This window comes from Malania oleifera, chromosome 10, assembly GCF_029873635.1.
Source record: "Malania oleifera isolate guangnan ecotype guangnan chromosome 10, ASM2987363v1, whole genome shotgun sequence".
NCBI classification, from domain to species: Eukaryota; Viridiplantae; Streptophyta; class Magnoliopsida; order Santalales; family Ximeniaceae; genus Malania; species Malania oleifera.
The window spans coordinates 17641907-17657006 of NC_080426.1; the positions used below are offsets into that span (position 1 = coordinate 17641907).

The 15100-nt window shown below is 35.3% G+C and overlaps 1 protein-coding gene across 6 annotated transcripts in view; it reads left to right on the forward strand.

Annotated features, from left to right (window-relative positions):
* The window catches only part of LOC131165449 (NAC domain-containing protein 78-like), a 65616-nt gene extending 55027 nt beyond the window's left edge, over positions 1-10589 (forward strand). For 2 of the 6 annotated variants that reach the window (XR_009139568.1, XR_009139572.1), the window contains 2 exons: positions 4798-4863; positions 4948-5095. The gene's annotated coding sequence lies outside the window, so the exon portion shown is untranslated. Of the gene's footprint in view, positions 1-4797; positions 5096-6057; positions 6124-7453; positions 7525-7602; positions 7649-8873; positions 8930-9023; positions 9321-10301 lie in introns of those variants that run through there. The other 4 variants (XR_009139566.1, XR_009139571.1, XR_009139569.1 and 1 more) reach the window with 3 other exon arrangements.
* The last annotated feature ends 4511 nt before the right edge of the window (positions 10590-15100 follow it).

Genomic DNA, 15100 nt, shown 5'->3' on the forward strand with positions numbered 1-15100 from the left:
TATTTATGGCGGTTTAGATCGAATTATACATGTGGATAATCCGTCATTTTCATCCCTAATATAACTTTTTTTAACGATTTGATATACAATTTATTTTATGATGAAATAATTGAAGTTATTTTTATAATTATAATTTGATAATTGTTAAATATTTAATAAATAATCACAATATTATAATTTTTTATTTTTTAGATTATGAATTTAGGGGCTTTTATTTTGATCACGAGAAAATTGAGGATTTTGGCTTGAGTTTGAATATAGGCATAGGGTAGACTCAGAGGTGCATATAATAGTTTAAGAGTTGGAAGTGTGGGATTTGTCTTTGATCAATAGAGTTTATGCTAATTGAATTATTGCCTAATAAGTATGGGCATATGGAATCTTGCTTTACTAAGATTCAGAATTTTGAGTACAAATTTGTGTTAGTTCGTAGTAGAGATAAATTTTTTATACGTTGAATTTTGTTGTATTGATACAAATTTGGTAATCTGAAGTATCTTTTGGGAACCCCCAATTTGAGGTTAGGGTTTTTTTCATGTCTAAAATTGTTCATATTAATTTTATTTGAATAAATGATGAATGCATGTGATATTGTGTGTTTGATAGCATTTTGCATCATACTATGACAACCCATGGCAGTGTAGCATCTTCTCAGTCTTTATTAAAAAATTTGCTACCATGTTTAAACTTGGATCAAATATATTCAAAGATGAAATTGCTCATATTAATTTTGTTTGAATGTATTGTGTGTCTGATAGCATGGAATTATATTGTATGATTTGTATTTTTTTTATCTTTTATTTATGTTAGAACACTAAAAGTTTGTCATGTATGCATTTGCTAAATTTATTTTGTTTCCAAAATTTTCATAAGCATGCATTTTAATGTTTCCTAAAGTTTCATTGTAAAATTCCATCATTTACTTTAAATTTCCATCATCCCTTTAAAGCAAAATCAAAATTTTCATCAAAATTTCCATAAATTGAGACCATCAAAATGTCCATCAAAATCAAATGTTAAGTCATTGACAATACCTAACCCCTTCTGCCCCTCTAGCTGAGACTTTTAGACCTTTACATCCTCAATCTTACTACATCCCTTAACATTCTTGCTACCCACAAATGAATAAACCACATTCGTACACAATCCATTCCAACAAGAAGCTGCTGCTCTACCTGGGTTCTTCCACCCTTAGCCTCTTGCATAGAAATCTCTCACACAAACCTAATAGAGTTAGTGTCAGACCCAATTAACCTGCTGCTCTTACCCCATTCTTTTCTGTAAGAGACGTCTTCCCGACCTTTATCTTTTAGAATTTGAACTTAGTTTGAACAAGAGAATGCTTACCTTCCCTCACCCTTTAGCCTCCCTTTTATAAGCTTATTTCAAAGGTTGTTTAATGCTCATGACGAGCTGAGGTACTTGACCAATTACCAAGTAGCTATTTTCTCCTTATACCTCTCATCCTTGGATCTAAGTGGTTTTTAGATCTCAAGAATGTTTTTCCTTAATATTTTTCAAATTTTGAGGCCACCCTATATTGGGCTGATGCTTACATTAGGCATATGTTCATAATAGGCTTCTACGATTTTCTGTTTCTCGTAGGTCTTTACAATTTCTTGAGAAAACTCAAGTAGTGTTCCGGTGACTATGTTGTTGTACATGGGAGGGGGGGGGGGGGGGGGAATCATCACAGGAGTAGATGGTGTTGATTATAGGACTAGGCCTGTTCGAGCAATTGAATTGGCAAGAGGGCAAAATTGAACAAATTGTATGCTAAAATATACAAATATTTGCATATTTATCCAAACCAGGATGCATTGCGAGCGACAGCAAGATACCCTATGTGGGGGTCTATGTGGGGGTTAAATGATTCAATCCTATTTGAGGCTGTTCCTATAATAGATGACTATGGTTTGCGCATTGCATTGGACGCACACAGCTCCTGCACGAATATTTTCACTGTGGAGTTATATGCGGAAACCATTCCTTAAATGTCCAATGTGGAAGTTGGTGTCGTCGAGGATAGGTAGACGTTGACGTCGGGTGACCAAGTGGCTGAAGTGGAAGAAGACACCCAACCAACACATTATTATGAAATGGCTGCGTGTGGTATGAATGAGCAGTACAGGAGTGCGGAGTTTGATGGGGATGATTTGATTGCTGTGGATTTGAATGAAGGTTTGGGAGATCGTTCTAGCCACCGACGTAAGAAATGCCTTTTTATCACACGGATGAATAGTTCCGTCGCGCTAAAGTTCCCGCTGATTTGTACGTCATTGCGAACATTGCGTTAGACGAGGGGATGGACATTACAAACGATGTTCATTTAGAAGACGAGGAAAACTACGAGCAGGAAACTGCTGAAGGGTTAAATGAGTTCACAAATTACGAAAACGTTGTTATCCAGGATGATGTGAATTCGTACCCTCGTGAAACGAATGATGACATCTACAACGCACGGTTTATGGACGAACCTCTAATGTATGCTGAAATTAATTTAGAGGCTGCAGATGTGTCACGCCAAGAGAAGCTATTTATACAAGTAGCTCGTTGGGATGAGTTGTTCAAGCTGTGTAAGGGGATGATCTTTGGGTCCAAGGATTAGTTGATAGCTGTGGTGCGGATTTATCACGCTTGAACCCACCATGACTTCTGCGTGGTGCAGCCTAATACACAGTTATGGGTTGTTAAGTGTAAGGAGGAGTTTGTGTGCATATGGAGATTACGTGCAATGTTTCAGAAGAAACACAATTTATTCGAAATTACTCAATATGGTGATTCGCACACGTGTTTGAATCAACTGCTATCGTAGGACCATAACCAAATTACATCGTCTCTAAATTATGGGGAGATAGTGGATATGATTAGGAGAGATACGTCTACATCAATTGCTACGTTGAAAGAATTCATAGATCGCCGCTTCGGCTATTCTATCTTGTATAAAAAGGTGTGGTTGGGCAAACAGAAGGCCATTGCTCAAGTCTTCAGCGATTGGGAGATCTCATATCAAACCTTGCCGAAGTTAATGGAAGTAATGTGCGCATACAATTCTGGTATTGTAGTAAAGTGGAGGTGGATTGCTATTCCAAAATACGAAAATTCTCCAACATCAGTATTTGTATTTTGGTCGTTTGTAGCATCCATTGAGAGTTTTCGTCATTGCCCACTTGTTATATGTATAGACGGGACACACCTATATGGAAAGTATAAAGGTAAACTCCTTATTACTACGTCTCTGGTTGCAAACAGACAAATCTTTCCTCGTGCATTCGCCCTTGTCCAATAGGAAAGTTTCGACACATGTAATTGGTTTCTATGTTGTCTTTGTTTCGTTATCGATAGGGACGACATATGCCTGATATTAGATAGGTTGCCTGAATTCCATGCAACGAAATCGTGATTGGCAACTACCATGTGCCCACCATCGATTTTGCCTTTGGCATGTGGTAAGCAACTTCAATGCTAAAGTCGGAAATGTCAATCTAAACCGTATGATAAAGCGAGCGGGGAGGGAGCATTAGGTAAGAAAATTTGACCAATGGATGAAGAGGATGATTGCCGAAGGTAGAGAGCTAGTAAAGTCATTTTTTTACCAAATCCCTCCTAATATGTGCAACTGACATTTTATCGCGTTGCACATTATTTCAATAGCTGATGGGAGGTTGCTCGTAAGGCAATTGCTAGAGGAAATGCATTTGCTCCACATATACTGTAGAGAGAAGCTTAAGGTGATTGGACATCGAGTCACGACGTTCAACAGGTCCACTGGTACATTTAACATAACAACGGCACAACAAGGGCCATATAAAGGAAACAATGTTCAAACTTTGAGTATCAATGGATGCCAATGCTCATCTGGGAAGTGGTAAGATTTACACTTTCCTTGCACCCACCTGTTAGCTGCATGTGCTGAGACACGGCTGAACGCTGTCAGGTTTGTTGACTCTTGTTACAGCATTGTTGAATACTATGCGACATATGCAACCACAAGGATGGACGACGGACACATGTACCTCGATCTCTCCTACCTACACGAGGAGGTCAGGTTGCCCCAGTGTGAGGACATGCTCTAAGTGTAGATAGTGATTCATGGAGCCGCTCCAGTGAATCGTTATTAGAGTCGCCAGTTGTACAGAGTGAGGACGTGTTTGGCACGTCAGCACCATATTCATGTTCAACGGGAGCTAATATTGCTGAGTCATCCACTAGCAGACCGTATGCTGGTGATGTTCCTTCATCCTCTCGACCTTCAGGTTTGAGTACCTTGTACAACTTTCCTCCCACTCCATCCATGTCATTCCTTTTGGACGACAGTCTAGATGTCGAGGACGTGGAAGCACCGGTCATGCCACCTCCTTCTCGTCCAACATCATTATATGTGTCATCTCTCCATCTGCTTCATATAGATGATGATGCAGTACCTTAGGGTAGTGATGGTAGACCTACAAAACGATGATGGGGCAAAAGATCGGATGCAGATGACCCACAAGGAGAGGGCAAACGTAGATAGCAGACACCCCGAATGCGGAGGCCACCTACGTGTGGCACTTGAGTAGTCATTGTTGTATATTTACTTTATGGCCTATATTGTGTTGTACATTAGTATGATTATGTTTTCATGTGTATGATGTCATTGCATTATTTCTGTATAATTGGGAATGTTTATTTGTTGTTCCCTAATATGTATATGTAATTGTAAAATACTGCTTGCATAGTCTTAATGTATATTGTTGCGCATGAAAGTTGTGAAAATACTGTTATTTATTGCTAATGAGAATCATTTTCTTTGAACAGGTGCAAACATGGATGGGTATACTTGATTTTACGAGGATGCTGCAGACATTTTTACAGTAATTCAATGTAGTGTGAATGTAGACAGTTGTGTATGAAAGTTGTGAAAATACTTGTTATCAATTGCCGATGATTTTTTTTTTCTTTGAACAGATGCAAGCATGGATGGGTATACTCGTTTTTAGGAGGAGACTCAGCCAAAATTTTTGTAGTAACTCGATATAGTGTAAATGTCGACAGTTGTGTATGAAAGTTGTGAAAATATTGTTATCGATTGCAAATGAAAATTATTTTCTTTGAATAGGTGCAAGCATGGATGGGTATACTCGATTTTAAGAGTAGACTCTGCTGAAATTTTTACTGTAATTCGATGTAATTTGAATGTATACAATTCTGTATGAAAGTTGTGAAAATACTTTTATCTATTGCTGATGAAAATTATCTTTTTGTTTCCTTGTAAGCCTTGATGAAGTGATGTGATATTCCTAGACTAAATTTGATGTCATGAACGTGTTGTATATCATGAAAATAAAATGTCATTTCCAAGTAGGTACATGATGCTTGGTTTTGATTTTTATGATGATGTATGTGTGAAATACGATGCCAATGAAATGATATATGGAAACACTAATATTAAGCTAAACTAGATGCAAGTGACAATTCTATGCAAATGAAAGTGTCGTACTTGATGTAAATGATTTACTTAATACAGATAAGGTTAAGCTTAACTGTTTTTCTGGAACTAGACCTCGTGTAATGGATGAACTAAGTGTAAACTGGAAATGCAATTTCAATTTTATTTTATTTTTTAAAAAGGGCATTTCAAGGACTTCATAAGAAAATCATACTCATTGAAGTTTGCTGTCCCAAATTGAACCGTGAAGGCACATTAGCCTTGAATTTTGGAATTGGATGATTTCTTTTATTTTCTTGACATTTGGGGCTCTGATTTGCAAAATGAATGCTTGCTTGATGCAATGAGTTTCCTGGATCAAACGAAAATTGTAAGTAGTATGAGTTTCCTGGATCAAACGACAAAGGATGTGGCATAGTATGAGCTCATTGCATTATGTTGATTATGTTTTCATGTGTATAATTTCATTGCATTATTTCAGTATAATTGGGAATGTTTAGTTGTTTTTCCCTAATATTGTAGATGTAATTGTAAAATACTGCTTGCATAGTCTCAATGTATACTGTTGCGCATGAAAGTTGTGAAAATATTGTTATTGATTGTTGATGAAAATTGTTTTCTTTGAACAGGTGCAAGCATCGATGGGTATACTTGATTTTAAAAGGATACTGCTGAAATTTTTACAGTAATTCAATGTAATGTGAATGTAGACAGTTGTGTATGAAAGTTGTGAAAATACTGTTATCGATTGCCGTTGAAATTTTTTTTCCTTGAACAGGTGCAAGCATGGATAAGTATACTCGATTTTAAGAGGAGAGCCAACCAAAATTTTTGTTGCAATTCGATGTGGTGTGAATGTGGATAGTTGTGTATGAAAGTTATTAAAATATTGTTATGAATTGCCATTGAAAGTTGTTTTGTTTGAATAGGTGCAAGCATGGTTGGGTATACTCGATTAAAATTTTTAGAGTAAATCAATGTAGTGTGAATGTGTATAGTTATGTAAGAGAGTTGTGAAAATACTGTTGTCGATTGCCAATGAAAATTGTTTCTTTGAATAGGTGCCAGCATGGATGGGTATACTCCATTTTAAGAGGAGATTCTGCCTAAATTTTTACTGTAATTCAATGTAGTGTGAATCTATGCCTTTCTTTATAAAAGTTTTGAAAATACTTTTATCGATTGCTGATGAAAATTTTCTTTTTGTTTCCTTCTAAGCCTTGATGAAGTGATGTGATATTCCTTGATCAAATTTGATTTCATGAACGTGTTGTATGAAAATAAAATGTTCTTTTAAAGTAGGTACATGATGCTTGGTTTTGATTTTCATGATGACGTATGTGTAAAATACGATGCCAATGAAATGATATATGGAAACACTATTCTTAAACTAAACTAGATGCAAGTGACAAATCTATGCAAATGAAAATGTTAGACTTGATGTAAATGATTTACTTAATGCAGATAAAGTTAAGCTTAACTGTTATTCTTGAACTAGACCTCATGTAATGGATGAACTAAGTGTAAAGTGGAAATGCAATTTCAATTTTATTTTACTTTAATTTTTAAAAAAGAGGCTTTTCAAGGACTTCATAAGAAAATCATGCTCATGGAAATCTGCTGTCCGAAATGATAAGGCAAATTAGCCTTAGATTTTTGAATTGGATGATTTCTTTTATTTTCTTGACATTTGGGGCTTTGATTTTCAAATTTACTGACTACTTGATGCAATGCATGTTTATGCCAACGTTTGAGGTTTGAACGAAAATTTTGAGTAGTATGTGTTTCCTAGATAAAAAGACAAAGGAGGTGGCCTAGTATGAGCTCATTGCATTAGTTTGATTATGTTTTCATGTGTATGATATCATTGCATTATTTCTGTATAATTGGGAATGTTTAGTTTTTTTCTTATGTGTATATGTAATTCTAAAATACTGCTTGCATAGTTTCAAAGTTTACTGTTGCGCATGAAAGTTGTGAAAGTATTATTATTGATTGCTAATAAAAATTGTTTTCTTTGAACAGGTGCAAGCATAGATGGGTATACTCGATTTTAAGAGGATAATGCCGAAATATTTACAGTAATTCGATGTAGTGTGAGTGTAGACAGTTGTGCATGAAAGTTTTGAAAATACTGTTATCGATTGTCGAAGAAATTTTTTTTCTTTGAATAGGTGCAAGCATGGATGGATATATACTCGATTTTAAGAGAACACTCGGGTAAATTTTTTGTTGTAATTTGATGTAGTGTGAATGTGGACAGTTGTGTGTGATAGTCATTAAAATATTGTTATCGATTGCCGATGAAAATTGTTTTGTTTGAATAGGTGCAAGCATGGATTGGTATACTCGATTTTTAGATGATGCTTTGTCAAAAATTTTACAATAATTCAATGTAGTGTGAATGTGTGCAGTTATGTATGAGAGTTGTGAAAGTACTGTTATCGATTGCCAATGAAAATTGTTTTTTTGAATTGGTGCCAGCATAGATAGGTATACTCGATTTTAAGAGGAGATTCTGCCAAAATTTTTACTGTAATTCGACGTATTGTGAATGTATACAATTCTTTATGAAGGTTGTAAAAACACTTTTATCGATTGTTCATTAAAATTATTTTTTTCTTTCCTTCTAAGTCTTGGTGAAGTGATGTGATATTCCTAGAATAAATTTGATGTCATGAATGTGTTGTATTTCATGAAAATAAAATGTTCTTTCAAAGTAGGTACATGATGCTTGGTTTTGATTTTCATGATGATGTATATGTGAAATATGATGCCAATGAAAGGATATATGGAAACCCTAATCTTAAAGTAAACTATATGTAAGTGACACTTCTATGCAAATGAAAATGTCAGACTTGATCTAAATGATTTACTTAATGCAGATAAGGTTAAGTTTAATTGTTATTCCTGAACTAGACCTCATGTAATGGATGAACTAAGTGTAAAGTGGACATGCAGTTTCAATTTTATTTTATTTTTTTAAAGGAAAGAGGCTTTTCAAGGACTTCATAGGAGAATCATTCTCATTGATGTCTACTGTCCCAAATTGAATTGTGGCAGCACATTAGCCTTGGATTTTTGGATAAGATGATTTCCTTTATTTTCTTGACATTTGGGGCTTTGATTTGCAAAATGAATGCCTACTTGATGCAATGCATGTATATGCCAACGTTTGAGGATTTAACGTAAATTGTAAGTAGTATGAGTTTCCTGGATCAAACAACAAAGGAGATGGCCTAGTATGAGCTCATTGCATTAGTTTTATTATGTTTCATTTGTATGTTATGATTGCATTATTTCTTTATAATTGGGAATGTTTAGTTGTTTTTCGCTAATATGTATATGTAATTGTAAAATACTTCTTGCACAGTCTCAATTTATACTGTTGCGCATGAAAGTTGTGAAAATATTGTTATTGATGAAAATTGTTTTCTTTGAACAGGTGCAAGCATAGATGGGTATACTCGATTTTAAGAGGATATTGCTGAAATTTTTACGGTAATTTGATGTAGTGTGAATGTAGACATTTGTGTATGAAAGTTGTGAAAATACTGTTATTGATTGCCGATGAAAATTTTTTTTCTTTGAAAAGGTGCAAGCATGGATGGATGTACTCGATTCTAAGAGGAGAGTCGGGCAAAATTTTTGTTGTAATTCGATGTAGTGTGAATGTGGACAGTTGTGTTTGAAAGTTGTTAAAATATATTTATCGATTGCCGTTGAAATTTTTTTTCTTTGAATAGGTGCAAGCATGGATGGGTATATTTGATTTTAGGGAATACTCTGCGAAATTTTTACAGTAATTCAATTTAGTGTGAATGTGTACAATTTTGTATGAGAGTTGTGAAAATACTGTTATCGATTGCCAATGAAAATTGTTTTCTTTGAACAGGCGCCAGCTTGGATGGGTGTACTCAATTTTATGTGATGATTCTGCCTAAATTTTTACTGTAATTTGATGTAGTGTGAATGTATACAATTCCGTATGAAAGTTGTTAAAATATTTTTATCGATTGCTGATGAAAATTATCTTTTTGTTTCCTTCTAAGCCTTGATGAAGTGATGTTATATTCCTAGACTAAATTTGATGTCATGAATGTGTTGTATTTCATGAAAATAAAATGTTCTTTCGAAGTAGGTACATGATGCTTGGTTTTGATTTTCGTGATGATGTATTTGTGAAATACGATGCCAATGAAATGATATATGGAAACACTAATCTTAAACTAAACTAGATGCAAGTGACAATTCTATGCAAATGAAAATGTCGGACTTGAGGTAAATGATTTACTTAATGCGGATAAGGTTAAGCTTAACTGTTATTCTTGAACTAGACCTCATGTAATGGATGAGCTAAGTGTAAAGTGGAAATGCAATTTCAATTTTATTTTATTTTATTTTAAAAAAAAGAGGCTTTTCAAGGACTTCCCAAGAAAATCATGCTTATTGAAGTCTGTTGTCCCAAATTGAGCTGTGAAGGCACATTAGCCTCAGATTTTGGAATTGGATGATTTTTTTTATTTTCTTGACATTTGGGGCTCTAATTTGCAAAATCAACGCCTACTTGATGCAATGCATGTGTATGCTAACGTTTGAGCATTGAACGAAAATTGTAAGTAGTATGAGTTTCCTAGATCAAACAAGAAAGGAGGTGGCCTAGTCTGAGCCCATTGCATTAGTTTTATTATGTTTTCATGTGTACAATATCTTTGCATTATTTTTGTATAATTCGGAATGTTTAGTTGTTTTTCCCTAATATATATATGTAATTGTAAAATACTGCTTGCTTAGTCTCAATGTATGCTGTTGTGCATGAAGGATGTGAAAATATTATTATTGATTGCTGATGAAATTTGTTTTGTTTGAACAGGTGCAAGCCTAGATGTTTATGTTCGATTTAAAGAGGATACTGCCGAAGCTGTTATTGTAATTTGATCTAGTGTGAATGTAGACAGTTGTGTATGGAAGTTGTGAAAATACTATTATAAATTGTTGATAATTTTTTTTTCTTTGATCAGGTGCAAGCATGGATGGTTATACTCGATTCTAAGAGGAGACTCGAACAAAATTTTTGTTGTAATTCAATGTAGTGTGAATGTGGACAGTTGTGTTTGAACGTTGTTAAAATATTGTTATCAATTGTGGATGAAAATTATTTTCTTTGAGTTGGTGCAAGCATGGATGGGTATACTTGATTTTTAGAGGATACTTTGCCAAAATTTTTACAGTAATTCAATGTAGTGTGAATGTGTGTACAGTTATGTATGCGAGTATTGAAAATACTGTTATCAATTACCAATGAAAATTGTTTTCTTTTACAGGTGCCAGCATGGATGTATATACTCGATTTTAAGAGGTGATTTTGCCCTAATTTTTATTGTAATTCGATGTAGTGTGAATGTCTACAATTCTGTATGAAAGTTGTGAAAATACTTTTATCGATTGCTGATGAAAATTATCTTTTTGTTTGCTTGTAAGGCTTGATGAAGAGATGTGATATTCCTAGACTAAATTTCATGTCAGGAACGTGTTGTATTTCATGAAAATAAAATGTTCTTTGAAAGTAGGTATATGATGCTTGGTTTTGATTTTCATGATGATGTATGTGTGAAATACGATGCCAATGAAATGATATATGGAAACACTAATCTTAAACTAAATTAGATGCAAGTGACAATTCTATGCAAATGAAAATGTCAGGCTTGATGTAAATGATTTACTTAATGTAGATATGGTTAAGCTTAACTGTTATTCTTGAACTAGACCTCATGTAATGGATGAACTAAGTGTAAAGATGAAATGTAATTTCAATTCTATTTTTTTTTTAAAAAGGGGCTTTTCAAGGACTTCAGAAGAAAATCATCCTCATTGAAGTCTGCTATCCCAAATTGAATTGTGAAAGCACATTAGCCTCGGATTTTAGAATTGGATGAATTCTTTTATTTTCTCGACATTTGGGGCTCTGATTTGCAAAATGAATGCCTACTTGATTCAATGCATGTATATGCTAACGTTTGCGGTTTGAACGAAAATTGTAAGTAGTATGAGTTTCTTGGATGAAATGACAAAGGAGGTGGCCTTGTATTTGCTTATTGCATTAGTTTGATTTTGTTTTCATGTGTATGATATAATTGCATTATTTCTGTATAATTGGGAATGTTTAGTTGTTTTTCTCTTATATGTATATGTAATTGTAAAATACTTCTTGCATAGTCTCAATGTATACTGTTGCGCAAGAAAGTTGTGAAAATATTGTTATTGATTGCTGATTAAAATTATTTTCTTTGAATAGGTGCAAGCATAGATGGGTATACTCGATTTTAAGAGGATACTACCGCAACTTTTACAGTAATTCGATGTAGTGTGAATGTAGACAGTTGTGTATGAAAGTTGTGAAAATACTGTTATCGTTTGCCGATGAAATTTTTTTTCCTTGAACAGGTGCAAGCATGGATGGGTATACTCAATTTTAAGGGGGAGATTCTGCCCTAATTTTTGTTTTAATTCAATGTAGTGTGAATGTGGACTATTGTGATTGAAATTTTTTAAAATATTGTTATCGATTGTGGACGAAAATTATTTTCTTTGAATAGGTGCAAGCATGGATGAGTATGCTCAATTTTAGGAGGATACTGTGCCTAAATTTTTACAGTTATTCAATGTAGTGGGAATGTGTACAGTTACGTATGAGAGTTGTGAAAATACTGTTATCGATTGCCAATGAAAATTGTTTTCTTTGATCTGGTGCCAACATGGACGGGTATACTCGATTTTAAGATAAGATTCTGCCCTAATTTTTATTGTAATTCGATGTAGTGTGAATGTATACGATTCTGTATGAAAGTTGTGAAAATACTTTTATCGATTGTTGATGAAAATTGTCTTTTTGTTTCCTTCTAAGCCTTGATGAAGTGATGTGATATTCCTAGACTAAATTTGATGTCATGAACGTGTTGTATTTCATGAAAATAAAATATTGTTTCAATGTTGGTACATGATGCTTGGTTTTGATTTTCATGATGATGTATGTGCGAAATACGATGCCATTGAAATGATATATGGAAACACTAATCTCAAACTAAACTAGATGCAAGTGACAATTCTATGCAAATGAAAATGTCAGACTTGATGCAAATGATTTACTTAATGCAGATAAGATTAAGTGTCACGGACTCCCAAAATGGAACTCAAGTAAGGGCCGTGTGGCACTCGTTGAGAGCTCTCCCTCAACAAGTCAGCCAAATCTCACAAGTTCAAGCCTGCAAGCACGAGCACCAGGTGAGTCTCAATACTCAGGGAAAACTAGGAACAATTGGATTTCACATGAGCAATATATTCTTATACACCAAATAAGACTATAACAATTAGAGGCATCACAATCCAAGGCAACAAAACACCACAATGAAAAGAACTACTTGTATTATTCAACTACAAGAGAATCACCATACAAACGATAACACAGATAATCATATATTCATTCTAAATCCCTGGAGAATACAATTATAGCTGTATCTCTCTCTCCCTTTTCCCCATTACATTGTCACTCCCCAACATCCTCCCCTACTCATTTTATCGACGTCCTCATCGATGTGTTGTAGAAAGCCTTCTCACTCTTCTGATGTTGAAGTTGATGTCGTTGTCTTCGAATTTTTGAAATCTTCAATCTTTTGTATGACATGCTGAAAGTATTCTGTCTTTTCCCAACTATTCTCTTCTTCCCCCAGCCGCAGCCACTGAACCAGAAATTGTTGTTGTTGACGACCGTTTGCATTGACGACTCTATCTGCTATGATTTCCTGGACATCTTTGTTTACAGGCTGCCTTCTGGAAATTGTTGATCTCCTTAGCTTTTGTCTGTGCGGATCTGCTTCATCTGTGTGGAATGACTTTAAATTGCTTACTTGAAACACGGGATGAACTAGACGTCTGTGGCTTTTCATCCACTCTGGTTGTTCAAGTCGATAAGATGCATGTGCCACCTTCTCGATCACTCTGATTGGACCTTCGTAACGGCGTAACAACCTTTTATCCTTGCCGCGAAGAAAGTGAAATGTCTCTGGCGGCACTTTTACAAGAACCAGATCTCCAGCTTCAAATTGTTGTGGTCGTCTCCCTTTGTCAGCCTATTTCTTCATGCGCTTCGAAGCTTTTTCTAATTGAGTTCGGGTGACTTCGATGTTTTGCAACCAATTTTTCGTGAATTGGTATGCTTTTGGGCAATTTCCTTTATATGGACCATCCCAGAGTGTGCGGGAGAGTCGGTTGTTGACCTATCACAATCTCAAAAGGACTTTTATTAGTCGCAGAAGATTTTATAGAGTTAAAATAGAATTATGCCGTGTCCAGTAAAGTAACCCAATTCTTCTTATTGGAGTTTACAAAATGTCGCAAGTATTCTTCCAGCATTCCATTAAAACGTTCGGTTTGACCATTTGTCTGTGGGTGATAGTTGGTGGACAGATTAAGGTTTGAACCCATTAAGCGAAAGAGTTCACCCCAAAATCCCCCCGTGATACTGACATCCCTATCACTGATTAGGCTTTCTGGAACACCCCAATATTTCACCACATGCTTGAAGAATAGTTGAGTTGTCTTCTCTGCTAAATATGGCTTCGAGACTAGTACGAAAGTTGCATACTTTGAGAATCGGTTAATCACCACTAAATTGTGTCATAGTCCTCTACTTTTGGCAACGAGGAAATGAAGTCCAAAGAGACACTCTCCCATGGCCTGGCAAGAACTATTAATGGCTCCATTAAACCTGAGGTCTTCTTTCTTTCTTTCTTATCTTGTTGACAGATCAAGCAAGTTTTGGTATAGTTCATCACATCATCTTGCATATTCGGCCAATAGTACCCCTGTGTAATCAATGCATGAGTTCTTCGCCATCCCGGATGACCAGCCCACAATGTATCATGACACTCTTTTAGTAAGGTTTTCCTTAAGTTTCCAGCTTTGGGCACATAGACTCTCCTGCCTTTAGTCATTATTAGTCCATCTTCTATCCAGAATTGTCGTGTCTTTCCTTCTATTAGTTTGCTCAGTGACTGCGCCTACTAGTCTGTACTTAAATGTTCCCTGATAAGATTCTTCAAAGGTAATGACGCCCTACTAGTTGATAGATGACTGATAAGTTTCAATGCTGCCAATTCGGTTTTTCTACTTAAAGCATCGGCCACTTCATTCGTCTTCCCTGCTTTGTATTCAAAATCAAAATTAAATTTAGCTAGCTTCTCCTGCCAATGGGCTTGTTTTGAAGTTAGTCTAGGTTGTGACAAGAAGTGATTAACTGCCACATTATCGGTTTTTATCACAAATTTGGACCCCAAGGGATAGTGCCTCCACACCCGAAGACAGTGTACCACCGCGAGAAGCTCATTTTCCTGTGCTGTATAGTTCCGTTTGGCACCCGTTAATTTTCTACTTTCAAAAGCTACTGGATGCCCTTCCTACAAAAGAACTCCCCTTAATGCAAAGTTAGCATCTGCTTGTACTTCAAATGGCTTTGTCACATTAGGAATGATTAGCACAGGATCTCCTACAATCTTTTCCTTTAATTTAACAAATGCTGATTGACACTCTTCTGTCCACCCCCATGGTACCCCATTTCTCAGTAAATTTGTTAATGATACAACTCTTCTGGAGTACCCCTCTATAAACTTTCGATAG